This window comes from Paramisgurnus dabryanus, chromosome 7 (genome assembly GCF_030506205.2).
Source record: "Paramisgurnus dabryanus chromosome 7, PD_genome_1.1, whole genome shotgun sequence".
Taxonomy (NCBI): domain Eukaryota; kingdom Metazoa; phylum Chordata; class Actinopteri; order Cypriniformes; family Cobitidae; genus Paramisgurnus; species Paramisgurnus dabryanus.
The window spans coordinates 18,597,683-18,623,072 of NC_133343.1; the positions used below are offsets into that span (position 1 = coordinate 18,597,683).

At 37.2% G+C, this 25,390-nt stretch overlaps 1 protein-coding gene across 2 annotated transcripts in view; it reads left to right on the forward strand.

Annotated features, from left to right (window-relative positions):
* Nucleotides 1–25,390, forward strand: part of lpp (LIM domain containing preferred translocation partner in lipoma) — a 205,225-nt gene that overhangs the window by 24,536 nt on the left and 155,299 nt on the right. For both annotated transcript variants that reach the window (XM_065240758.2, XM_065240761.2), the window contains exon 2: nt 8,373–8,428. The gene's annotated coding sequence lies outside the window, so the exon portion shown is untranslated. The remainder of the gene's footprint in view (nt 1–8,372; nt 8,429–25,390) is intronic.

A 25,390-nucleotide genomic window follows, 5' to 3' on the forward strand; every position in this document is an offset into this window, starting at 1 on the left:
TGGTGCACTTGGCAGGGTTCTTACATGAACATCAGAAGTTATTAGAATTGTGGCTGCTAAAAAGAAAAACAAAATCAACAAAATTGCCATTTAGTTTCAGATGCATCTTTGCATAACCACCATTAAAATAAGTTGCATTCAGATTTAAGAAATGTGTGTTTCTGTAATAAAGTATTCTCTAGTATGATCTTTCTTAGGATGGTGTGTCAAATGGACACAATCCCTAACAAGTTGCATTGATGCTATGTGTCTGTTCTTTGACAGTCGACAGCATGTGGTCCAATTACATCTCGATAGCCCCCGAACCCAGTTTTTCCTTTATTCAGTATGTCATTTTATAGAATTAGGAACGCAACATTCTATTTATTATTTAATAATTTATCTTATTTTCATAGATTAAAGGGGTCATATGAGTTTGCTAAACATAACATTATTTTGTGTATTTGGTGTAATGCAATGGTTAAAAAAACACATTACTTTCTAGGGTTGTGCCGATACCATCGTGTATCGTCGATAGTCAGACTTATGGCCTATAGCGGGTTTTCATGACTCTAGTTGGTAGGGATGCTCATATCAGTTAATTTCCCCGACTGACAACCGTAGCTTCTAAACCGAACATTAACCGTTAACTTATAAGATTTTAATATGAAATTGTCATTGAGTAAAAATACAGTTGACGGTTGTCTGTGAACTAGTAAAAACAAAACATTTAACAGCAGGGACAGATCAACAACAGCACCAGGATTCATACATTATCAGATATTTACGCGACATTACCTTATTAAAAAGCACGCGATCGGTCCAGAGGATTAATATCCAAAAAGGGCAGATTGTCTCTGTTTCATCTACCACAGTGGTCATTTCTAAAGCAGGACGCTTTTCAGAAAGTTATGCTTTTGCGTCGTCTTTCTCCGTTTGTGCAAAAGAGAGATGTTTTGGTCAGGGTCAGAGGCCATCAGCGAACGTCTGTCCGGATGTGCGCGAGACGGACCGCGTCATCTTGCAGCTTCCAAACACGCATACAAATGATTTCTCATACAAATGATTACTTTATCAGACCGTCAGGCCAGCAATAATTTGTGTCATTTACAGGACATTTACAAATTACAGATAGAAAAGTGGCGAAATGTCTGTCGGCTCATGACAACACGCACCATGTATTAACAAATATTTTTTTTATTTTAACTGATAATGTTAATCGGTCATAAATTCTTACCTTCAGTTAACGGTCAATGTGAACATCCCTACTAGTTGGAGATAGTTATTATTTTTATCATCAAAGTTTCAGATTAACATGCATGTTGCGTGTTTTTCCTCGCATGAAAGGGTTTGTGGGCTTCACTTTGCACGAGAGAGCTTGCAACGTGCGCAGATTCCTTCTTGTAACTTATAATATGTCATTTCCTTGCACTAGAGAGGTTGTTAGGCGTTCAGGGGTTTAAAACGGCGAGTGTGTTGTTCCTGCTCCCTGGCACACAGGAAATTTCAGAGCGCCTGGTTTTTAATGATGCGCCCTGATGAAGATTGCAGTCATGACAGTGTTGCCCCTAGAGTAAATCCGCTTTTTTTGTCCACCAATCAAGTGGCTTGTCATAAATTAGTAAAAAATGAACAAATGAATAAACTATTGCCTTGCCACCCGATTCTATCGTGTATCGCAATCTCACAGCCTGGCGATAGGGTGATCTCACAATAGGGCATATCGGCCAACACTGTTACTTTCCACATACTGTACATTATTATTGCTCATTTATGCTCCACCTTTGTGATATGCGTACAAAACTCATTGTACGAGGAAAAGTGCAGTGTGCTCTGTGCTTTGTGATTGGCCGAAAATCTTCTATATGCACAAACAACATTTAACACTCTAATGACAAAAGAAAGCATGAAATCGGATCATATGACTCCTTTAAGTAGTGTCGCGTTCACTAAATGTCTCTTTTCTGTTTGTGGCTAACAATTCATTTCTTGTTGTAACAAGTAGTTCTTTTACTCACTCTGTAATTCTGTAAGCATGGAAGATGGCTGGATTTTAAAACCCTCTGGCAATTTTTGAGTCCGTATATGGAAAAATGGATCCTGGCTGAACATTTCAGCTTGAATTCCTTGCATTGTGGCCATTCCTCCATGCTCCTATCTAGGAAAGGATGGGCGGAATGGGGGCCTTCTGAGAGTCAAGAGTTTATCCAGCTGTCTAAGTGCTGTTTGTGATCTGTGGTTCTGCTTACTGGAGGGGCAGTCCATCATGTTAATGGTTAAAGCTGATAGGATGTTTTATTGAATAGTGTGAAGTAAATTTGCATCGTGTCAGAATTTCCTGTGAGGATGACAGATGCTGATTTGAAAAATGGCATTATACTCACCAGGAGTTATTTTCTGAGATCAGTGGAAGAGTAGAAAGTCCTGCCCCATGAGACAGCCCAGTGGGGTCCAGTTATTTCAAAATCTCAGCTAAACACACATATATAAACTCCCACCAGAACATTATTCACAGTACATACGTTCTGAACCAAGCTGTTCTTTAGGGTGCAAACATCAGTGTGGTTAATGTTAAGACTCAAGCAGCCACCTTTTTAAAATATAATACAGCACAAATGTTATTCCCTTAAGGCAGTACGCATGCAGTTGTGACAGAAAGTAAACTTTATAACACGCAAAATTTAATATATTTAGACAGACTAATTGCATTAACACTAAAACCTACAGTCTCCTCATTTTGCCACATTGACTTTAAACTAAATATAATAATGTTTGATGAATCATTTATGCCTATGGCAAGAATAGATGCTGGCCAAGTCCAGAGCACATCAGTCATCCAACAACACTTGTGTAACTTTGTTTGGCAGTGTTAAATATTCCCTGGTAACAATGGCATGGCCAGGAGACACAAGCATGGAAAGAATACAGACACAATTTGGGGATTGTGACTGAAAAAGAATAAAGATAATACGAGAATAAACAGAATTACATTAAAGTGAAAGCAAAGAGAAATTATGGTAAGCAGTAAGCACAAAATAATTTAGTGCTCCTCAAATTAACTTTGTCTTTTTTGGATTATTTCTTGCTTCACTTTATCAAAGATGACTGTATTTTTCCCCTTATGTCAACCAATTTGCCTCTTTTGGCCACCTGCTTCTTATCTAACGTGTTAAAGGCAGCTTTCGATACATGCCGTGCTTTTGCCAGTGACATTGGATTTTCTCTGCTTGCTTGCTTAAAATAGAGCATGTCAAGGTTGCTTCTGTGCTGCAGAAATATAGAGGTAAAAGGCAAAGGTGATTGCACCTATATGTATTTTTCATTGGCTGTTGGTAGAGTTACCTGGATGTTTCTGGTTCCTCTGTAAACACTCTGGCCTGTATCAGAACCCTTACAGTAAGACCCTGTAAGGGTCTAGATGGTAAATGGACCTTCTGATCTTTTGATGTGGTCTCGTTGCATTAGAAAAGGACCAAGCTGAGCCACCTCTACTGGACCTCTTTGAGGTATATTTCAATGCTGTCTGGCCAGCAATACTGAAAATCACATGATGTTCTTCTGTAGCTCTGTTTGAAAAATGCGATTTTGAAGAAAAAGTGTCAGGGGCTAATTTAATTTTCTTATAGTTTACCGGAAAATATGCAGTGAAAACAGGACTCTTTTAATTGAGAAGATTTAAAAATGATTTAGAGTAGTGTTGTGAAATAAAGAAAATTTTGTCTAAATATGTAGAGTTGACCTGATGTTTTTATCCCTTGTAAAAAGAGGTTTGGGCCTTCTTAACTGTAGTCAATCTATTAAAGGGTTTAATTGATATGTAGTAGATTTTTTTTCTTAATTATTCATTAATTGTAATTGTTAAAAGCATAAAAACGATCTAACATTTTATGTTAAAACGCCTGTTATTGCATGCTTTTCCACTTATTATCAAAAATGTGTAAATGTCAAACATTTTGGTGACAAAAACCTTACAGAAATATGAAGAATAATACATGAATAAAATGTACTGGGTCATAATATTTTATATTTTATACTGGCCATGGCCCATAGTATTTAAGTAAACCTCTTGAGGTTGACTATTAAATTTTGTAGGAAGTCAACCACCTCCTTTTCCTATATAAAGATTAGGTGCAGCATATGATTTTAACTACATTTTGGGTGATTTTTGTATTTGCTCTTCCTGCAGTCTTTAAATAGGTTGTGAGTGAGGTGTCCTGTGTGTGTGTGTGTGTGTGTGTGTGTGTGTGTGTGTGTGTGTGTGTGTGTGTGTGTGTGTGTGTGTGTGCATGCATGTTTGTTCATGACTCGCAGTGCGTTCACTACTTACTTCAATGGGTTAAATGCAGAGTTCACATTTTGAGTTTGGGCTGCCATTCTTTATAATAACGTCACTTTTCACTTTCATGTATGTTGTTAAGGGTAGGTTCAGGGTCAGGTATAGGGTCAAAAGTAATAACATGCAGATACTTTAAATGTAAACAACAAAATATATGTGCAGAATCCGTAGTGCACATAACTTTTTTGGCCTAATTCTCAAAGCAGTACCTGGAGATGTTGCTTGGTACTATTCATGGTACAGCCATTCTACATGCTGTCAACATCACTATTTTAATTTGTTTTAAGCATGGTAGATGATGATGTACATAATTGACATTAGGTTTAAATATTGGCCTGTTTTAAACCAATGGATGGGTCCCAAAGAACCCAGCATTTTTTAGAGTGTTCTGTCACTTTAAGTGCACGGTTCCATTATACTCTTACACACACTTTATTTCTCAATTGTTTATATTCATTTAAGGTGTAAAAGACTGTGGCGTTTTGAGATAATTTTGTGTTAATATGTCCGCACACATGAACTTGCACGCTTTGCGCGCTGTCTTTATACTGTACCATTTTCTTGTATTTGAGTGCTGTCTGAAGCCTTCAGATGTGGATCTCCGGGCTTGCGCTTTAGAGGTGTGCACAAACAAAACTTACCAAACAGTGCGTGAGTAAATTATTAAGATCTGTTTCACATTTTTTCACTTTTTGTGCTTCCATATTTAAATTGGCCAAGTGACGGTTGCATCTCTGCTAACAACACACATTAATTTTAACACATGTGTAACCAATGATCCACAGAGAAATCCCTTGCATTAAATTAGGTAACTAGATAACAAGATGCCAGCAAGGTTGGCATTTTCAGGCACTTCGTAATATCACTACCCCTGCTGCAGCCATGTTACTAGGGGTGGGAATCGCTTGGACCCTCATGAATCAATTCAGAATTGATTCTTAGGGTCCCGATTCGATTCAGAATCGATTCTTGACGTACTAATTTGCATATCTGTGACGTCATTACGTCGCATTTGCTTTCAAAGCCAGGTTAATGTTTGCGCTTTTGCTAGTCTCTGAACTGTCATATACTGTACTTTAATGCAACTAGGGATAAATAATGTCATTCTTATACATACATGTCCTGTTTCTGTTGTAAGACATTAAAACCAGTAAAAATATTAATTTAACGTGACATATTATTAATTCTATATGTTAACCGGCATTAACTTCCACGAACGTTAAGCGTCTAATCATCATCATTATACACAGTGATTGGCAGTATTACTGTATTTATATAATGCAGCGCACCCAGTGACTGAATAACAAACTATGTGCATATTTTTACAGAAGTATATTCATGTTATATCTAAACAGTCTGCGGATGGTTTAGGGCAGGGGTGTCCAATACGTCGATCGCAAAGGCAATGCCGGTAGATCGCACAACTGCTGCTCCACGCGCAAAATTGTCATTATGGTCTTTTGGAGTAATTGTGAAACATGCAGGTCTTTTTGAGTTGCTGCGCCTTTCTTCTCAAATGTGTTTTGCCATGCCACTGCAGCTCAGTCGTCTTTAACTTCCAAAATTCACATGGATGCGCATTTTTGTCTCACGCAGTTCCTGATTCACACGCACGGTGTGTGTGAGCGAGCAAACGAGAGGGAGAGAGAGGCAGCGTAGCGCTGATTTGTATGCTTCTGATACTGTTTGTTTCACTAAACCGCATCTCCGCTATTTTAAGGAGTACTCGACATGTACTCAAGGTTTTTTTCTTAAAACTCCTCAAAAAGAATAGAGTAATGATGACAGCCCTAAATTCAATGTAAAGATATATGCAGTATAGTCCTACAAGCATTTAAAGTGTTCTTTCTCTTCTGCTCTTGTAAGCTCGGCTATGCGCTCTCGCAGGGCGCGCTCTCTTAAGTTGTCCGTGTGCATCACCGCTCCCCCAGTTGAGTTCCGCCTTTTGGTTCTGATAACGTGACGTTACTTTGTAAACTAACATTTAAGAATCGATTCTTGACATTTGTGAATCGATTCAGAATCGTCCCACGTCCGAATCGCGATTCATCTAAGAATCAATTTTTTTGCCCACCCCTACATGTTACGCCAAAAAAAAGTCCTTGATTATTACGCCAGAATGAGAGTACAGTTCCTAGCAATATCTGCCTAGAAAATTGCAACTTTAAATTTTTCATCAGTCTTAGTACACAATGTAACTACAGAAGAGTCAAGTTTTAAATAGGGGAAAATATTGAAACTCTTTGGTTAGCGCGATGCTAATGGTCTAATCAGATTCAATGGATTATGCTAAGCTATGCTAAAAGTGGTACCGCCAGACCCGGAGATCGGCTGAATGGATTTCAAAACGCTAAAAATAAAATATTTAACTCTAGGGGAGCTGGAAAATTAACATATTTTTTCAAAAAAAGTGGAGTGTCCCTTTAACCCAGTGGTTCTTACATTTTTCGGCATTTGCCCCCCTATATTATATCCCTTCATGCCCCCCCCAAAAAAAATTATGACATGAAACATTCTAAAACTTTTTAAATTATTTAATTTTTAAATTTTTTAAAATTTAATAAAACAAAATATATTAAATTATACAATGTGGTGCTGTTGGTTGTTAGCCTTATTTTTCTGAGGTTTAATTACACTAAATTTATGATAAATTCATTTATTTTATAAAATGTTATAAAAACTGTTGCCCCTCTGCACAATTTCGCGGTCCCCCAAGGGGCCACAGCCTCCATTTTGAGAACCACTGGGTTATCCTTATGAGTCAATAAAAGTTATGAACTTTATGGCTGATGAGTATTTAGGCTGTTGGCTTATCTTAGGCGTAATACTTTACAACTTATTCAATGATATGGATGAATGAATGAGCGCAATAATTTTTTAGGGCTTTGAAATGAATGCCTATGGAGACAATGCAAGTATAAACATGGAGACGGTGTGAATAAAGAAACAGTCAATTGAAGCGATACCAAACGCATGTTGCAGCGCTGCTCCTACTTTTTCCCCCTGAGGTCTTCCTCATGTCTTGTCAGCGTGGGGAACTGGCAGTGTCAATTTATCAGAGAACAAAAGAGACACTATGTGGGTAGGGAGTGCGTCTGTAGCCCCTTGGAGAGGAAACAGACCCCCCACCTCCTACCTGTGCACCCAAACAACATGCATCACACTCAAATAAAACCTCATAATTAGCATTTTGGAACTTTTTCTTTTGTTTTTCTTTCTTTGTGTTCTTTAAAGCATTTTATCATTTGCATTTATGTTGTGTATAAGTCATCGCCTGAGCTCAAAGTCCTAGAAAGTTAAGAATGCGAGTGGGTAGTTGATGAATAGGTTTTCCTTTTTTAAATCAATGACATATGTATGTATATACAGTATATCTATACGTACATCTATGTATATATCCATCTATGTATATATCCATCATACAAGGAGCTCAGATGCAAAAGCCACTATTCACCGCCTCTGTCAAAAATGAGATAATCATATTAACTGAAGGCTTTCGGCACGAATTATTCGTTCATAAAATACCTTTGCTTCGTATCTGCCTAATTCCAGCCCCAGGCCATTCAGAATACCGCTTTGTTAGCTGAATCCATTGAAAGTCTGATAAAAAATGCTCATTTACAAGAAAACATGTCAGATGCACTTAGAAAAAGGTATAATAAGGTACAAAAGTTGGCACTGTGGCGGTACCTTTGCAGTAAGTACACTTTTGTACCGTAAAGGTGCATATTGGAACCCTAAAAGATACATATTGGTACCTTAGAGGTACATACTGGTTGCCCAAAATGGTACATATTAGGAACTTCTTTAAAGGTACCGTCCCAGTGACAACATTTATACCTTTTATCTTAGAGTGTAAAGAATGCTGGGTTATTTTCAACCCAGCATTGGTAAAAATAAAAGTCCTGTGATGAGACTTAAATGCAAGTATTTTATAAAGTTTTTATTTCTATGTAAATGCTATGTCTCATTACTATGAATATAAATATCTACAGAATTTACAGGATTGTCTCTATTTTACCGATAACTTAAAATATCTTGCTTTTTTTCCATTCAGATTTGTGATTATCTGGTGATTCATTCCTGCCCCTGTCAGTTTGCTAAAAAGATCAGGTAAGGATTAAACACATAAACACAATTCAGTCTCTTTCTTTATAAAATCCCAAGTAGTTTCATAATGTCTTGTTGAGAAACATGTCCAGTATTAAACAGCTTACAAATGTCAAATGACTTGGCAGCCAATCAACATATTTGATAAGGCCTTATGTTTAATGTTTTATATCTATATATGTATGTTTTTATTGTAGTGTATGGGTCCATTGTGTGTTTTTTGACAACTGCTGCATCCAGATTCTAATAAAGCTTGACCTTGACCATATTGTAATATACAGTTATTTAGGACCAATGAGATTAGATGTAGTTACATGGTTCAACAGGTTCAAATAAAAACTAGACTTTGCATTATAGAAAATGTTCTGTTGCTAGTTCTGGTTTCAGATGGGGGTAACAAAAACACAGATTTTTATGAAAGAGCATCTCTACTTGTGACATATGTGACAAACTATATTTTTTGTCTATATTACAAGTAAAAAGGCAAAAGCTGCAGATTCCGTGAGTTTTTTAATTTAAGTGGTTGTCATATAAAATCCATATTTTCTTATCATTGACTATCAGTGTCTCCCTATCTATATTTAATGAAAGATAAGATCTTTTTTTATAGAGTGAAATATTATTCAGGTGTGGGGAGGGCTACCTGACATAATGAAAGAGAAATAGTAGCCAAGTCTTTATCACATGTTGCATTGTTACATCATAGTTAGGATTCACACATTATAAGTTTGAATCTGTTTTCATACACTTAAAATATTATTTTGTCTCCATTTTTCTCTGGATTATTTTTATTTCTCTCTTTATCTGAGGGTTGAAGGCTAAGTTTACCAGTTAGTTTTCTCTTCTACACAATTTTGGTTGCATAACAGTGCACTTTATTCCAAAACTAATGAAAATTTGTTTTTGTAAAGCTCCATTAAAATCTTCTGCTAAAGTCATTCTTCTGCTTTTAAAGTGACTTTCTTTTTGGCTGCACAAATCCCTTTTTTCTTTTCATCCCCTTTCTTCTAACCACCTGGCTGCATTATGTAACCCAGTATTCATTATCCATTCAGTTAAAGGACTTTACATTTTTTTACTGAATTTTCAATTCCACCTTATAGAAGTCTAGTAAGGTTTCACAGACCTACAGATGTAACTAACCACTCAAGTCTTGCCAGACACATTGTGATTTAAATATCAGGGACATATTTTATATCACCACTATTATTATGAAATTTCAGTCACTTCAAAGGGAATTAAAGTTGGAATGGATCTCTGAGGGCAGGCGCCTCCATTACACTAAATGAATTTGTTTTTGCTTGTACTGATAGCACTAAACGCTTCTCACCTTCTAATTGATTTTCTTAATCATCTTCGGGGGGGGGGGGGGGGTGTTGATCATAGTCATGGATGCTTCCGAAGGAGCCAAATTTTAAACAGCCAGCAGTGTGGACAATCCACCTCCCTCCCCAAAACTAAGACTTTGCCCTCAGACCTAATAATAGGTTTTAGCGCTTGCTTCTGCGATTGATCTGCTAAAACTATAAGTGCAGGCAGAACAAATCCCTCTAATGATCGCCTCAGGAGCAGAGTCAGTGTCGCGATTCAAGCTAGGGTGCCTGCTTACAGCTCCACTCGCTCAAATTATCTCCAAACTGTACATCTCCTTACAAATTCTTCTCTGAAGCGTTTCATCATCACACTATGCTCTCTTCTCTTGAGGATGAGAAATGAGGATTAAGGCCAAATCCCATTTCTCTGTCTTACCCCTTACCCCTACCCCTTAGTTTTGCACATTCATGTGAATGTGCAAAACTAAGGGGTAAGGGGTAAGACAGAGAAATGGGATTGGGCCTAAAGTCTTCTGTTTTTTCCTGTTGTCAGACACACTCACACCAGAAGTAGAGAAACAGATGGTCCAAGCGGTGAATGGTTAGTAAAATTTAGTTTACGGCTTTTTGTTGCCAAATTCTGCATGAAACCTGTACTAAAATATGCCAGATCTGAACCAACAATAGAAACAGAACATGCAGGTAAAATTGCACATATCTTGGCTCGATTTTTTTGTTTTGTGTATTGAATCTTCCGAGCTTCATCAAACTTTGTCATTGGCCTCTTTCAGACAGTAATTTTGGTTAATTACCATGAATTTAACTGAATTAATTTACCAGTAAATATAAAAATGTGCTGTTTACACACGCTGTGACGTTCCGTCTTTTTACCATTAATTCACAGATCAGTACCAAAATACTTGTAAACTCGGTGAGGAAACGGAAGTTACCTTTAAGCTGCCGCGCGACAATGTCTGTGTTGTATATGTAAACAATGGTGGGTTATGACTTCATATCCACTCTACGTATTTGTTGTTTTCACTTCTGTGGCAAACGCTGACAGTCGCACAGTTGCTCGTGACCATACAACATTGTATGAAACGGAACTGAACTGAAGAGTTGCAACTTAAACAACAATAATGTTTACACGTTTCACAGAGGGTATGTGAAGGACGTGGGCAATTTGGCAAATAGATGGTAAGCTGTTTTTAACAACTTTGATAAAGAAATGTGGACGTTAACTTCAGGTTTGCTCAAATTTAAGCACAACGTGCGTGTTGAGAAGCATCCGTAAACAGTGTAGGGGTAAACATGCCATCTGTATCGAAAAGTTGTCAGCACATTCTGACGTCGTTCGTTCTAAATGCTGGGAATCTTTGTTCTCCGTTCACACATAACGTTTACCAGTAAATTACTGGTAATCTTACAACCTCTCTTATGCTGTGTTCACACCAGCTGCGGTAGAGGCGTCAAGCGCGAGTGATTTCAATGTTAAGTCAATGTGAAGACGTGTTGGCGCGCGTCTGGAGGTCTGGAGTTTGTGCCACAAACCAATCAGGAGCTTGTTCTAGAAGTGACGTGATGGCAGGAAGTAAGCGAAGTCGCAGAAGCCCCTTCTATGACGCGAATTTCAGCGTGAATGCCTCGATGACTAGAATTTCACACGCTGCTTTCACGCGCGAATTGAGCAAATAAACTCAAACTGTTCAAGCGGCAAACTAGGCACTGTAGACATTTCAACAATGTCCAATGTTAGGTTGTACACAGGGTCGGTTTTAGATATTTGGAGGCCCTATAGGCAAAATATATGTTTTTGCCCCTCACACCCCTCTAATTTTTTGAATAATGTGAGAAAGTGTTTTTTTTATACCCTGTAAGAAATCATTTAAGCACTACAGTTTTTTGACATGTTTTTCCTCATTACTTTTTTTATCAAGTTAACAAATTGATTAAATTTATGTTAAAATTTAATTAGAAATTGCAATGGAAATCCACATGTGGTAAAATTTGTTGTTGTTGTGGATGCAGTAATTTATTTAAAAACCCACGGTTTTTGGGATAACAGTTTTGCTTTCTTCAAAGAATACAATGAAAAACACAACACTACATTACAAACCCTAACCCTAAAAAACTACAGATGAACACATCCTAGACATTATTTCATTAAATTAGCATCAGTATCTTTTATTGTTTTTTGGTAACACTTTACAATAAGGTTCATTAGTTAACATAACTACATTATTTAACATGAACTATTAATGAACTGAACTTATACAGCATTTATTAATCTTTGTTTATGTTAATTTCAAGAATTACTAAGACTTTATTCAAATCTTGTTAACGTTAGTAAATGCACTGTGAACAAACATGAACAAACAATTAACCGTTTTACTGCAACAAATTTATTGCTCATGGTTTGTTCATGTTGGTTAATACATTAACTGATGTTAACTAATGAACCTTATTGTAAAGTGTTACCATTTTTTTTATTTTAGCTGGGTATGAAGAGGATTTCGTGATAGCCGCTTTCAGGGTCACCTTAAGTCAGTCAGCTGCAGAGATTTGAATGCTGTTCATCATATGGGCTATATAGGCTTTATGATGTTTTAATAAAAACATACATTTCTGTTTAAGATGAATAAATTGTACTAAATATAATTTGTGAGACATAGGTCTGTCTTCCTTTTACCTGTATCTATCCTGCTGTTCCAGTGCAAAGCTGAGTAGTCATTGCCATAGAAACCCTGGCAATGTATGAGGCAGAGGCTTTGAGGGTCATTTATCTCAAGTTCTGGTACTGACGTAACAGTGGCCATAGCGACATAATTATACAGTACGCTAGAAATCTTATTACATGAGGGTAAGAGAATGTTGCAAACGGCAATGATTTGGTGTGTTTTTATGATTCAAAATCACTCTTTTTACAAGGGTTAATGTACATGTTATGTGTTCATTATTCACCAAGGTTCATTCATTTTTCAATTTATTCAGTTAAACTCTTAGATTTATGGGCCATATCTGAGGTTAAGCGTACCATGGTAGATTAGGTACTCACGACACAACCCACCCGCTCCAAGAGATGTGAGCGGTCCCCAGACACCTATGCATTGTTGCATCTCTCATTTCACTTGAAAGCAAAGCATTTCCATTACCCTCTTTCTATAGCTGTCATCCATACTGTCAGAGCACGTGTCTGCAAACAAAAACAAATGACTGAAATGGTAATATGTGCACATATATTTTCAGGTACAGATATTTATGTTCAGATATTTTTGTTCGCTTGACTTGAGTCATAATCACCTTGAAAGTGTGCCATTGTAACAGGTTATTATTAGTCCATGTGCAGGTGTAGAGAAAATTAAATGAAGAGTATTGGTTTCTTTTCCAAATATCTTTTGCTTGATAGTTTGTGTGCAATGTTAGAAAAAGTTGATTTTTAGAGTGTAAAAGTAGAAATACTTTTCACACAGATTAGGGTTAAAAAGTCAACATTTGACGGCGCATTCACACGGGGCGTAAGCGTTGACGCTTCCCATTCACTTTTAATGGATGACGTCAAGCGTTGGCGAACTGAATTGTGGATCCGTCGGCGCCGCGTCAGTGCTGTTGCTCGCGGCAGAAGTTGAACATTTCTCAACTTTTCAAGCGGCAACGCGTGCGTCAGCCAATCATATCGCCTTATGCAAATAACCTAGGCAGAGCCAGCCAATTATGTTTATGGAAGACCGGAGCTTGTGTTGCGGCCACAGTGATTGGCTGTTGGCCACGCTTCAGACAAGCCTTCCGTTAAGCGTTAATGCTTACGCCCCGTGTGAATGTACCGTAACGTCTAAAATCCTTACAAATAAACAAAGTTTTCGAATTTAGAGAAAAATTAATAAGGGGTTAATCACACCAATCGCGCTTTAAATGCTTGAACCCGCAAGGCGCGACGCACTGCCTTTTAAAAAAAAGAGCAGTGTGACGTGGCTTTTTATATTGCTAAGCAACCACAGAGTCAGCTGTCTTGTCAATCAAATATTGAAGAGTGAGCGCTCTTTTGCTGTTAACTGTCATATTAGCAGAAACTTTAAAAAGAGGGCACTTGCTCTGACCTTGTTTGAGGGTGAGAGGTGCACAAACACGCAGGAGAGAGTGGGCGAGTGGAGTCCGGTTCTTCAAAGCAACTGTAAACTTCCCTCACCACAACGTAAGCCCCGCCTCTCCCCTCATTCGATTGGACAATAGAAAGACGCGAATGATGTCGGGCGCTTCTCTGCTCTCAGCGCTCCTTCAAAAGTGCGTTCGGTGGCTGGCGGCAAAAAACGCAAGGCGCTCGGCGTGCATAAACAGCACGCAAACGCTCCCTGCCCATAGAATATTATTCAAAAAAGGCACCTGCAACTGCCATAAACATTTTTGGTGTGATCAGCCATGTATGAAGTACAATTAGTAAGAAATATTAAGGTACAACACTAATAGTCACTAATCAGCTTGACATTAACCATGTTAACTTCTTTGTACAAAAGGTCAGATTTCTCTGCTTTCATTAAAGCACAATACTCTAAAACATTCTCAAATCATGCTTGAAAATAATGGACAATTAGCTGATACACAAACTTTATATGGCCCTAAATCCATGCTGGCATTAAAGCAAAGGAGGAAACATTAAAACCAGGATATTCTAGAAAAATATTTTACTATCCCACAAAAATCCCCCACTGTAAAAAAACACGGAAAATATGTACTGGTAATTTTCTGCCAGGACATTATCTGTTAATTTTACAGCCATTTCTGTTTACCCTAAAACACAGGTATATAGGTGAAACAATTACGGAACAATTACGGAATAAAAAACAATATGGGAAATTTCTTCATATTACTGCCATTCATTGTGCCTTATTTTTATGTATTTAAAATTATAAAAATGCAAAAATAGAATTTACTCTTAAGGGGGTCGCACATAGGCATGGGCCAGTTACCCGTTTCAAGGTATACGGAGGTTTTAAACAGTCAATGTTTCAAAACCACTAAAATGTTTTGTGATACTGTCTCCAAGGTATGAGCTGTGTTTATGCAAAAATCATTAAATGATTAAGTCATGTGATTGATTTTGTTGTTTACATTTAATATACATTAAATTATAATATGCTTTCAGAAAATATAATATTTTCATAAAGGCTTTATTTTTACCTGGCATTTGAAAGTAACACATTTAAGTGTTACAATGGCAATACCGTGAAACAGTGGTATTTTTGCTAAAGGTTATCATACCACCAGAATCTTATACTGGCCCATGCCTAGTCGCATACGGACAATGTTAACTACAGATCGGCTGCCAAACCTCCCCTCACATAGTGGGGATCTATGATCGCCATCTCCCCTCGTTTTTAGGAAACCAAAAAAAAATTTTTGTCGACAAGGTATTTGTTCCAGAGTTCAGTTTTGCCACTATCAGACCATTCAACAAAAAGAGTGTCCGATGAAACCATCTTCATGTTCATATAAAAAAAAATGTCAAAATATGTACCCCAGCTCTCATTGGCGCTCTACTTTTTCAAAAAGTACAGTTTTAATTCTAAAGAGTTCATATTAGGATCTCTACAGGTACATACTCTATTGGTTATAAGTGTACATATTTGTACCAAATGTATACATATCTGTATACCTAATAATAGGCTACATATCAGAACCTTTATAAAGGGTACGGTCCCGGTGACAGCAGGGGTACATATTTTGACAATTTTTTCTAACAGCGTATAGGAAAATCAGAAAAAGCTTCTTTAACCTGTAAGTTTTAAATATAATAATAATATTAAATAATAATCTTGGTGTACATTTTATTGCACATGGCTGATTGTGCTAAAGCAGACAGCTGAAAACTGAGCTTTTATAACAATCTATATCCATGGAGAGCGGTCACTAATGATTCAGTTATATGTTCTCAATAGTAAGCAAAAACCTTCATGGTAGTACTTACAGTATCATGTCAGTGTCTGTGTCCTGAATAAACACATAATGTGCTAAAATAGAGAATTTGAGCAGCTAAATGTCAGTAAAACCCATCTAGCAGAACATCTCTCTAAAAGCAGCTGGTGACATCACCGCATGTTCTCAGATCACCACTATGTGACCGTATTCTGTGTGCGGCAGTTTTCCTGTCACTTCTATGTGGTTGTACGGCTTAAGCAATTAAGCTATTGTAGATGTAAGCATGATGGCAGGTGAGTGAGCATTATGAGCTGTGGATTGTGGTTGTATGCACTGTAGAGGTAAATGGGAAGAAGTGAATTTTAGCAAGTGTACGCCTGGAGCCGGTGTGTCTGACAGGGCCTGTGTGGGGGGCTCTGAGCGGGGTTTCTTGTTTTGCTCCTAGACTGTTTGTTGCTTCTTTAAATTCCTGGCTCAGTGTTGTCATTCTGCGGCCAAATTCTCATTGCACACACAGAGTCAAAGAATGAGCACTGAGTCCTGCTGCCAGCTGACTTTGAAGAACAACCTCAGCTTTCCATGGCAGTCATTGTCGTTCTTCCAGTGAGAATTGCTCTGAGGGAAAGCATCCTTTATAATGTGAGACACTTCACTGAGCTGGAGAATCCCATGCCTTTGCATAATACTGTATGTTGCCTCCTTTTCTTCATTTTACCAAGTAAATCAAAACTATCTATAGTTAAAACAGAAATAAGTAGACTTTGGAATTCATGTTCTAAATGACAGCTTAAAAGTCACTTATTTCCTGTCTTGTTTTATGGGAAATACTATCTGAACAAAAAAGAGTGATTTACTTATTGTAGCATCTTTTACAAAGTGACTACACATCATTAACATCAAATACAAGTTTACTGGTAGATTGAGCTGTCAATTTATTCTATTCTACTACTTCCCCTTATATATGTGGCACCAGTAATGCATTTTTATTGAGCCTACTTATAAAGTTTGAAAACAAATTGACTCCTATCCTCTTAAACCTGCCTTCTGAGATAAAGTCCATTAGATGAGTGGAGACGGAGAGTCAGATATGCTCAAACGGTCCACATCCTGCCATTTGCCGTTTTGCATGTGATAGTATCTCGCAGATACTATTAAAATCAGATGAAGCGTTCTTTGACTGATATACAGTGTGGCTTCATAGCGTCAAAGCATAGAGATGGTTATCATGATCTGATATTGACACCTCATTACGTTCACACTCCTGAACAGAGGATGCAAAAATATTCTTTGTGCGTCAGAGAGATTGGTTTGGTATTCTTCTGTTCTCAGAACATAACAGTTCTGTTTGAAGCCAGTTGACTTCTCTTCCTGTTATGTTTTGATAAGTTGGTTTGAGGAAATAGTCATTTTAGTGTTAGTTAAGGAATATAAAGAGGTAAACCAGTTTGTCACTGCCATACACAAAGAAATTGACTTGGTTTTCCAGCCTGATCTTATGGGAATTTGTACGCCATAGAGTGTAAAAAAGATGGACGACGCCCGTTCGCTCTCTTCCATTGGTGAAAAGTGAAGCCGCCAGTGTCCCGATATGATTTTGGGACCAGTCCTACGCAGTAGTGAGCAGGAAGTAAAGCAGCAAAATCAAGGCCCAGCTCTTGCACACCACCGTTTTTATAGCATTAAATAACTAACTAAAAACAAACTTTTTTTAAAAACAAACACTTGAATTCACATCAGCGTAATAAAAACTACAGTAAATGACAGAAACCAGCTTCGGAAAAAAAGATAATTAAAGTGTAATTAATTTGTTTAGTTGGTTTCAAGTCCCATCGAATAACATGGGGGAGGCGGGGTTTATGACATATACTAGGACCAGTCACTGGGGGTTGATCAAGAGATTTTGGCTTCACTTTTCAGGGCTTGTGCAGCACGCTTGTTGTACGCATTTTACAAGTTGGCTAATTCGTATGAATTCGTACAAAGTGAATTGTACAACTACATACAATTTTTATAAAAAATAACCCCCCCAACCCCAATGTCACAGGAGCGTAAGCAAATCTTACAAAAGCATGTGGGAAAACAAATGTAATCAAGTATTCCTGACTTCAATTGAAATATTTTGTTATAATTTCACAAGGTTAACCTTATAGAAACTATGGTTTTACTACAGAAAAGTGCAATTATGTTTTTGGCTACAAATACTTTAGAAATCATGGTAAATTAAGTAACGGGATGTAGTGTATTGAGTTGTTATTGAACTGTGGTAAAAGTACTGTTTGGCCATTATAAAAATGATCACAGAGTTAAAGTTTGGTTGGCCAGTTCATTATCCAAAAGAAACAAGTGAACAGTAACAAAGTAACAAAGTTTTACTTTTGTGTAGTAAAAAGCATAAAAGAAGAACTGCCCATCATTGTCCCTACTCTTCTTGTATGTTATTATAATTATTATAGTACAAAGACAACAAGGGATGAGCATGGTCAACTTATCAATACTTTGTGTTTGTTTACAGACACCATTACTCTGTCACGTGTTGCTTGAGCACAAAGAAATACCTGGCCTGGTGTGTAATGAACTTGTTGTGCAGAGATAGGCGCGTGTAAATAAAGTTTTAGATGTCCAGTTTGCAATCGCGTTTACAGTATAAGATACCACAAAGCACGTCAAATATGATGCCTTGTGTGCTTGTGGCTGTCAGTGTTGGGAAAGTTCACTTTCTACATGAACTAGCTCAGCACTGCGAGGCGTTACGTGTATGACAACTCGCAAGTATTGCACACCGCACGTGCACATTACATAGTGTGAGCTTAGTCAGAGTCTATTTCAAGATCCAGAATATGCGTTAGCAGCCTATGTTAATTGTTAAAGATTTAGGACAAATATGATGTTATTTGCAGCCATGAAACGCTGGTCTTGCCAGATTGGGTGTGTTTTCCGCTACACATTAAGGCCTGTTTAAAGTGTGTTTTCGCCTGGAATACTTTATAGAAATCTGGGACCCTATTGAATGACGTTAAACTGAGAGAACGTGCCGTGCACAAGCACCAGAATAAACGAGTTCACAGTAACGTTCATTAGGAAATAATACAGTACGTTCAGTTCACGTTCGCCCAAAATATGAACAGGTTTATAAAGTTTCGTTCAATGAACTTGTTTAGTCAAAACACTGGTGGCCGTCATGCGTACTGTCTGACAGAAGCCCAAAGAAATCACTTGTGTATGGAGAGAACTTTTGGTGAGGAGACAGGCGCAAGTAAATAAGGATTTAGATGTCCTGTTTGCTGCACTCAGATAAAACAACTCAGCACTCAGTACAGTCAGTGTTCTGTAGAATGAACAGTGATGGGGTGAAGGATTAAATATGGTTTCTCTCTGTAAAGCACAATCACATGGCTTTTAAACCACAACCTGATTCCACTAACTGCTGGTGCCAGGCAGGCTTTGGCCTGCTTGACGATGAGGATGAGAAAATTTTAATATTTAAACATAAATAAACCAAATGACTGATAATACACACATGAAAGCTACATCATGGTGCGTTCACACCAGATGCGGAAGAGGCTCCAAGCGTGAGTGATTTACATGTTAAGTCAATGCAAAGAGGCGAATAGGCATCCTGCGGCGCGGTAAACGTGAATGCCGCGGCTCAGATGCCGCGTTCCGCATGAATTGAATTGAGTTGAATTTTGGTGGATTTTTGCGCCAAGTTAACCAATCAGGAGCTTGCTTGCAGTGACGTGATTACAGGAAGCAGGCGGAGTGAATGTCTCGAATGATTAGAATTCTACATGTGAATAGCGCATTTTTGTTGCCTCTTTCGCGTCTGGGATAAACGCCCATTTAGACAATAACAGACAAAGACTGGAACAAAGGCAGGGGAATATATACAGGGACCGATGACAACCAAGTTAGAAATAGGTGAGGATGATAAATTAAACAGATGAGGAACAGGTGAAGATAATGACACTGAGAATGACTGACACATGATCACAATAAATACTGTATTAGACATCATCTTTATACTTTTTCTCTCAATAATTTTATTTAGTCATGGGCAAAATTAAGACAAAAGTTTTAGATTTGTACTCTTTCAAGTGACAAACTAGGAGTTTTTCAGAATTTTGGAATTTGTTAAATTTAATCTATATACTGTATATTAAATTGCATTTTAAACAATGATCCAAAATGTTTTGATGTTTCTAAAATGCAAAAAAAATATTACATGTATGATAGCATGCGCACTCTAAAAAATTTGTGTTTTTCTAACAGGACCATACCAGCCTGTTGGGTTGTAATTTTACCTTTGCTGGGTTGTTTCAATCTAAAATGTTGGGTCAAAAATTAATATTTTCTGGGCTTATTTAACCCAATGGCTGGGCTTGTCCCTTTTTGACCCAATGCTGGGTTGAAAATAACCCAGCGTTTTTTAGAATGCTTGTTCACATGTTATCCCTACTGACAAATCTTTAGTAACTGAAATGAAGTTTAAAAGGCATTCTCAGTTCAATTGTGAGTGGTGCACAGCCCTGGTGCCCTGATAAAGTAACACAGCTTCTTCATTGTTAAGTATCTCAGGCTTTACAGAAAAGGCCCCGGGGAATGCACAGGCATAGAGTGGAGCTCTTCGCTCTTTCTTGGCGGGCAGTACCATCCCAAAGTGCCAGGCAAAGCCAGCAAACAAGCTGTCCATAAATTATTGTGTTCCCTGAGCTAAGACGCACTGCACTCTGCCATCCTGGATCCGAGTCAGCTCTTTCATATTTATGAACTTCTGTAAATGAAGATGTAACTAACATCTTCCCACGTCTAATTCCAGTTAACTGCAGCTCAAGCTTTTAAAGAGCACAAATGATTCTGCCATGAACAGAATTCCCTCAGGAAGACAATGATTCTTGTATAAGGATTACATGGTGTAGTTCAGAGACTGTTTTACTGAAGGTGATTCTATTTGGCAGTGCCAGTGAGGGGGTATGGATTATATACCGGAGCCAGCAGTCTTCATCAAGAGACTATAAGACATGGGTTGGATTCTCTCTTTTTTAAACAAAAGGTTAAAAAACTGCTTAATACCTCCTGATTTGGGACATTATTTACAGCAATGATTTAGCAATAATTTTTCAGCATTTGCGAATTTAATCTTTTTCCACAATTTTATAGACTGTGGTCGGCAACATGAACATAATGCCATACTTTGATATTTATATTTTTTTGTTCCATCTAGATGTTTTATAATCCACTTAAAGCATTATTTTTGCAAGCCATTTCAAATTTTGCAATCCAATTCAAACACACTACTACTAACATGTTCATTAGTTATGAGCATGTCTTCTTGTATTTAAACCTTTTTGAATGGTTCTTGATATGATCATGATGAGCACCATGATGTAAAATTGTGGGTTACAAACAAAGCTTAAGCCCTTTTCACACAGATGCATCTGAGAAGATTTTTGATTCATTCACTCTGCCAATGATTTGCCGGAATCTGTGTGTGCATTCACACAGATACTGTAAAGATCCTGTAAAGACACGTGACGTGTTTAAAGTCCTGCACTTGGTAGGTTTTTTTTCTCAGCAGCATCTGAAGTTTACTTATTTTCCATTATTTCTCTCTTCAGAAACCACTTTTGATAAGACTTTAAAGGAGCGTGTGACGTGCTTTTCTAGTGTGCTGGTGAATGATCTCAGCTTCAGAGTGGATATTTGACGAGCTCCCTGATCTCTCTTCATTTCAGTTTACAGACATTTCTCATCGTGATTGTTAATGTGCATTTAAAACCCCATTTTGAAGAGCTGAACGATATATCTTGTTGCCATGACGTGCGGGCATTTTTGTTATAAGCTCATATGAGCATGTAACACTCTATTTTTTTTATGCTGCTGAATGATCTCAACTTCAGCGTGAAGCTCCTTGATCTCTGCTTTAGTCCAGTTTGCTGACTTCGTCGTCTTTTTGTGAATGTTGATCTGCATGTAATTCCCTAATTTAAATAGCTGAAGCATAACTTCAATGTTGCGATGACACGCGCGTCCTGACTATGGCGCACCCCTTAAGGGCCAGGTATACTTTTCCGCGCAGCTTTCAAAGTATACTTTACCACAGCTACGTGCGGTTTTCGACGCGTGTGCAAAACAAATCATATCTTTTGATTTACAACATTTACGGTACATAACATTTTTTGAGGATAGATGAAAGTTTAGAACAAACAACAAGAAAACAAAGAACAGGAATCAAACATTATAGTGATGAAAATGCTCCACAGCTTTCTGTTTTTGGAAAAAGTGAAAAAAAAGAAGAAAAGATGATGATGTGTGTGTGCAAATGCTGCCTGTTCCCTGTGTGTAACTGTTTGTAGTGGTGTCTTGTCCCAATATTTTCTCAAGCATGCGCTGTTGTCCACCCACTGTCTGCAGACTGTCCGCACAGTCTCAAATTTTGGGCTGCACATGGACGGTGCACGAAGATGACCACAGACCATCCTGATGACGAAAATTACGTCAAAATGACAAACCCTATTATACCTTTGGCTTAACGGCATTGTTTCTGCACCTTGTTCACACAGAGTGTTTTCCGGGAATGTTATGGGAATGTTACTAGGTGCTCTTTCCCGAAGCTATCCAAGAACATTTATGGGATGTGTTTGCGTTTACACAGAAGTCTGTCTGGCAATTTTATGGGTATTTTCTGGGACCAAAGTGCTGTGTGAATGAATTTTTAAAGTCCCACTGTGGGTAAAATTAGGTTTTATATTGTTGTTTGTTTAAGACAAGGCATGTGCAAATTCATCATTCAACACCATTATTTTCTTCTATTCATTATATTGGAGACAGTCTAATTCCCTCGGTTTAAAATCGATTTGGTTTCCAATGCCACAAACATGTAACCAATCATATCAACACAGTTGAACAGTAGTTCGAGTCATAGATATTATGGACTAACTCGAATATTCATAGATCCACATATACTAAATGAGGCAAGGGTTTATAGTCAACCTTTTTTAAACCATGAAGAAATTACTGTGATTGGGTTTTAACTGATATAATTATTGACTTCAGGGAGACTTTAAACATACAAAAATATTAATATTTTAATCAGACATAAGATTAATAAAATGTATATTTTATTATTTTTAATTGTGCTTTAGCAGGTGCTTCTATTTATTCCCGTGCATTAGGTAGAGTGTTTGCCAGCAAAACATGCCTCTTGTGTACTCTTAAAGACTTTACAGAACACTAAACAGTCCTCATTTTCCTGCTGGTTATTACAGCATGCATTGCAGGCATAAGGCGTGTCGAGAAATGTTTGAAGCTATTTTCCTCTTATAATATCATAAACTCTCCAAAGAGAGTGTTTTGGTTGATGTAATGGATTTTCTGGGTCTGATTTTAAGCTGTATTTAAGGGGGTGGATAAGTAAGGGATATACAGTAATGTGCAGCCAGCAGTCATTTTTGAAAAATTATTCATGATGGGTTGATCGTAACCCCGACATTGATATCAAGCACCTGTACGTTTTCATGCTTGCATGGATAACTACCAAGTACTTAAATACATGTAGATCAAATATGGATTTACATTTAACATTATATTAACTAAATCATTTTGCATTATATAGCATTGCTTTAAACAATGGTCTTTATTAAAAAATTGATTACTTAATTACAATACTGACCAGTCAGAATCATACAGTCGTTCAATAATATTATATAAATATAATAAGGTTTGATTTGAAATACTGATGGACCAGCATCTCTTTTAGTTACTGTGCATGAGTGCATGACTTTTTTGAAGCTTTTTTCCATGTGGAACAGAAAGAAAAGTGTGTGTGTGTTTGTGTGTGTGTGTGTGTGTGCGTGCGTGTGTGTGTGCGTGTGTGTGTGTGTGTTTTTTTTTTTTTGTGTGTGTGTGTGTGTGTGATGACCGTATTAGACCCAGTCCTACATAAAGGCCATGTATATGGAGAGAAAGTCTATAATACAGTCTGTATTTTTGAAGTCACATTTTTCAACTAATGCAAATAAATTCTAATTTTGAAAAGCATTCATATAGATCATTATGTTGAATGACACGCATGCAAAACTAGCTGAATAGAAAAGAAGCAAAACTGTGTTTCTGTGCCATTCATAGCTATACGCTTCCACATTATTAAGATTAAATTGCCACATTGCATATGATAGTCACAATCTATTTGTGCTAATGACATTTGTACCTGCCACACAACTTCTCATCAAAACTGTCCGATATATGACTAATAAGGGCAGTCGTACCTGTTTGTTATAGCTATGGTTCCTTGCTTAGACATTCCCCACAATGTGAAAACATTTGCAAGCACCTGCCATTAACATAAGCAACAAGGAACCAAGATTGAGTCATGTGATGTTTTTACTCATCTGGTTTTTTATGCAGATATATTTCATTTAAGTTAATGAATGCGATACGAATGCTGTTGGTTTCAGGTCATAAACAAAATTAACAAACTTATTTACGACATAACAGACTCAAATCAGGTTAGTGGCGACAACTAGTAGTAAAACGAATTTAGTGTCATGGCCTCATGACTCTACTTTTTAGTGGATTCACAGTCGCAAAGCAATTTCACTTTATATAATAGATTTGCGGTTTAGTATTTTTCGTAGTTTGTATATCGTATTTATTTTAACTGGTGTTATTGTATAAAAGCAGGATTGATTTAAGTCAACTGAAAGTATCCAGCGTTGTAGCAATTTCTCCGTATTAACAGCAGATCTTTCTTTGATCCTGAGAAAATGCACCAGTGATGTTCCCCAGCCTGGGCTTTAACCTTTAATGTTTTAATCATTCCAGAAATGAGTGCAGTTGATTTAAAGATCAAGGATGGAGTTGGCTCTCTATTCCCTTTAGTCAGAACAGGTTGCTATCTAAATCATCTTCCTTTAAGATAAGCATGTCAGTAACTTAAAGACATCTTAACCAAACATGCCATTGAAGGTGGATTTGTATTAAAGACCCTATATGTGGATATATAAATTGGATATCTTATCTCGTTATTCTTTGAAACATCTCTGAAATCAATTTTTTAAATCTCCAGATAATTAAAACTAGTATACAAGATTTTTCACTTTGGGGGGGAGTTTATAAAAGTAATTAAGTTTTATGAGTAAATGCTTATAGACCACACATATTTAAGGGATGCACCTGTGAATCTGGCAGACTGGGGCAGGTTGTGCATTTGTTAAAATAGATTATTATTGCTGGACAGTCACACCAAACATGGAACCATTCAGTGTCCATATGATGCATATTGCACACAAAAAGGCGTAAGCTTTCGAAAAAAAGTCAGGGTGCAGGTTTTGTCAGGAAACAGAGTCACATTTACAAATTCTTTAACTGCGACAGTTAGGGCTTACGCTGAAGATGTAGTCACTGTAAGTTTTTGTGGTTGATTGCGTTGAACACCGAAAAAAAATATTAATTGAATTTTAAGGTATGTCGTTGCATGCAATGATATGATCTAAATTTAGATATACTGTATGCATTTAGTTGAACTTACTCCTTTGTTTTTAGTTACCTTAGTACAATTAAATTGAGTTGATTTTGTAAAAATGATTGAGTAAAAATCAGTTACATTCAGCAATTCTACTATTATCTAACCATGTTAGTTCCACTTAAATTAATAAATATAAAAGTATTATACAGTAACAGCAAACATTAGCAAGCTAACCATAGCTAACACTCAATTGAAGGAAAAGCTGATCATGGCATAAAC